This window comes from Fukomys damarensis, unplaced genomic scaffold (genome assembly GCF_012274545.1).
Source record: "Fukomys damarensis isolate Sample0158 unplaced genomic scaffold, DMR_v1.0_HiC HiC_scaffold_26, whole genome shotgun sequence".
Classification (NCBI taxonomy): domain Eukaryota; kingdom Metazoa; phylum Chordata; class Mammalia; order Rodentia; family Bathyergidae; genus Fukomys; species Fukomys damarensis.
The window spans coordinates 32,651,439-32,655,291 of NW_022900938.1; the positions used below are offsets into that span (position 1 = coordinate 32,651,439).

Below are 3,853 nucleotides of genomic sequence, written 5' to 3' on the forward strand. Positions count from 1 at the left end.
AAAAAAAAAAAAAAAAAAAAAAAAAAACTACAGGCCAATCTTTCTATTGAACACAAATGAAAAAAAATCCTCAACAAAAGGGGAAATGGGTACAAAAAAGAGAATTGAAGAAAAACATGGGAACAGAACTTTTGCAAATGGGAAGGAGGAGAAGAGTTGGAAGGAGCAGGGAATGACGGGAAGGGAAGGGATGCAAAAATTATTAAAACATGTGACGTATACCTACAAACTCCCTCTATGATGAATGTAATCATTGTGTCTTGCAAACATACATGAATAAAAAACCCAAATGTTGAAACAGTAAGCATCTGCTGGAAGATAAAATAGGTAAGACTTTTTTTTTTTTTAACCAGAGATTGAACTCAGGACCTTGCACTTGTGAGGCAGGTGCAGTACCACTGAGCTATATCCCCAGCCAAAACTTTTGAGGATATAGGCATAGACAAAAGTTTTCTGAAGAAACTCAATTGTACAAGAAATAACATTAAGAATCGACAAATGGGATCGTATCAAATTTAAAAGCTTCTGCATAGCAAAAGTAAACAACAGAGTAAATAGAGAATGCACAGAATAGGGAAAATTTGTGCAAGCTATTCCTCAGACAGAAAACTAATATCTAGAATGTACAAAGAACTCAAAAAATTAGACCCCCCCAAAAAAGATCAAATCCAAAAAAATGGGAAACTCAAATGAATAAGCAATTCTCAGAAGAAGTACAAGTGGCCAGTAAAGACATTTTTAAAATATTGAGCATCTGTAACCATTAGAGAAATGCAAATTAAAACAACACTGAGATACCATCTTACTCCAGAAAGAAAGGCTATCATCAAGAAATCAAATAATACCAAATGCTGGAGAGGCTTCAGGATAAAGAAACCATTGTATATTTTCTGTGCCAATGTAAAGCAATACAACCACTGTGGAATCAGTATGGTGATTCCACAAAAAAACTAAAAATAGAAATTCCATTTGACCCAACTATTTCTCTTCTAGGTATCATTCCCAAAGGGTAAATACCACAGTAATATGTGCATTTCTATGTTTAGAACAGCACAACTCATAATAGCTGACTATTGGAAGTGGCCTATTTTTCCATCAAAAGATAAATGAAAAAAGAAAATATGATTTGTGTATACAACAGAGTATTACTCTGCAGCAAAGTAAACTTGAGTCATTTGTAGGAAAATGAATGCACTTTGAGACCATAATGTTAAATTAAATAAATCAGACACATGAGCTCAAATGTTACATGGTTTCTCTTATACAAGAAACCCAAAATATAAAGAATGAACAAAATGATAGATAAATAATAAGTAATAGGGAGTAATAATTTGCAAAAGGGAAAAGAACCAACAGATGGAGAGATAGGGTGGTGGGGACAACAAAAGAAGAATTAAGACATTTTATGTATGTGTATAACTTCCCATAAGGAATGTAATCATTACTGCAAACTTCAGCCAATAAACATAAAAATTTAATTTTTAAAAAATTTAATTAAAATTTTAATTTTAATTTAATTTAAAAATTTTATTTTACCCCGTTCAGAATGGCTATCACCAAGAGTACAAAAACAATAAATACTGGCAAGAATGGGGTAGAAAATGTCCCCTTCCACACTGCTGGTGATACCTATATACCAATGTTCACTGTGGTGTGATTCACAAACATTAAAGTATGGTATATATTTATTCAGCCATAAAGAACAAAATCATGCCACTTACAGGAGAATGGATAGAATGGAGATCCATCCATGTTAAATGAAATAAGCCAGACTAGGAAGTTAAATAGCATGTTTTCTCATATATGAGAAGTCTTTTTTAAAAAGAGGGAAATAGAAGGTAAATTACTAGAAATGAGGAGGGATAAAAGAGAGAGAGGAGGAGATGGAGTGAAAATAATCATGTTTATTATATACATATGCCAATATACTAAAACAAAATCCATTATCCTGTGTTGCTAATATGCACTAATAAAATACAATTTTACAAACCAAAAGAGATCTTAAGCATTTTTACAAAAGGAAGATAATTATGTGAGGTGACGGATATATTAATTATTTTGGTTGTGGTAATCATTTCACAATGTATATGTGTACTAAAACATCATACTGTAACATCTTGAATGTGTGCTATGTTTATTTATCAATTATACCTCTATAAAGCCAGGGGAAGAAAGATATCTGTCTTCATAAGTTGGGAAATTTAACATTATAGAGTTAAAAATATTGCTGTAAAGTGAGCTACAGATTCAATATGCCATCCCCCCGGTACTGGAGATTAAACTCAGGGCCTTGAGCTTGCCAGGCAGGCACGGTGCCAAAGAGCTACATCCCTGGCCCTACAGATTCAATATGAATGCTAACAAAACCTCAATTTTTTTTTCAGAAATGGAAAAACTAATCCTAAAACTCATGTGGAGGGCCTGCTGTGGGTGGCTCCACAGGTGCCTTGTCTGGGCTGTCCAAGGCAGAAGACTTCGTCCAAAGGCCTCTGAGAGCACCCTGGGAGCTGGCAGGCGGTGGCCCTCTCCGGGACTCTCCAGAGGGCCCAGGGGGACAGAAGTGGCTCCAAGTCCAGCCCATGCACGGTGAAGCAACTTAAAGATTTAATATGAAGCACAGAAGCAGATAGTGCCAACTGCAAGCAATAGTTGATACATTTGGTTAGTGTGGCAGTGTTTCCTTCTCCAACTGCTGCTGAACTGGCAGAAATTATTCAAATTTAGTATGAAATGGAATACACCAAAGGTATTAGTCAGCAAATGAGGGTTCCGGAAAAATTAAAAATTGCTGACCTGTGGGCCCGGGATTTAACTCAGTGGTGCCGCTGCCTGCCTGGTAAGCACAAGGACCTGAGTTTGATCTCTGGAACAAAAAAAAAAAAAAAAATGCTGACCTGAAACAAGGATTCCAAGAAGTTCCACATACTAGTGTGATAATACAAGATCCGGAAAGGACTGTTATAGCAGGACATAATGAAGACATTTCATTTTCAAGGCCAACAGATCTTGATCTTATTCAGTAAATTCCTTTAAAATCTCTTGCACTAAAAACACCACCTTGTGTACTTAAACTAAGTGAAAGGTCACTAAATTTTCTGGTCTTAGAAAGACATCCTCCAATCCCTCAAAATTATGAAATCCGTGCAGTTGGAAGGCTTAAAAACAGAATACTCGATGAGTAAGAATGCTGTTCACCAAAATGGACAGCTGGTCAGAAATGATTCTATACCTGTGCTGCATGGTGGGTCTGCTGCTGCCACTTCTATTCCTCATCATGACAACGTCAGGTATGGCATTTCAGATATAGATCCAACAATTGAAGGAGTGACAGATGACATGAATGTTGTAGATGCAGCTTCATTGAGATGGCAGATAGTCAAACTAAACAGAGGTCTTCAACTTCTATTTTAGTATATGTGATGCTGGAGCGAGCATTCTACAACTTCCAGAAGAGGAAAAAAGAACATGCTAAAAGAGAAATGGTATTCAATTACCATTAGATTCTGACTGTTTAATAGCTGGCTCTGGTTTTGCCATTAGAGATAACCTCAGCACTCAAATATATTGTTGCAACTGCTGGAAATAAAAAGGATTTACAAACTTCTTTGTTTTGGTCTTTGCATTGTATGCCGTTTTATAGCCCATGCCCTAAACAATGTATTTATTCCAGAGAGTAGGGAAGAGGACATATACTTGTAGAAAAAAAGGTATATCTCTCAGCTGTGTTTCTTTTTTGTTGTTGTTGTATTTCTTTTAATCTAGTTCTGCAGTAACACCTTACGTAAAATTCTTTTGCACGTTTTGTAAATAGGCTCTGCTCTGTTTTTTTTTAAAGAAAATGATTTTCGACTTC

The 3,853-nt window shown here is 35.7% G+C and overlaps 1 pseudogene; it reads left to right on the plus strand.

Moving 5' to 3' along the window:
• LOC104850172 overlaps window positions 1-3,411 on the plus strand; it is a 23,561-nt pseudogene extending 20,150 nt beyond the window's left edge.
• The last annotated feature ends 442 nt before the right edge of the window (window positions 3,412-3,853 follow it).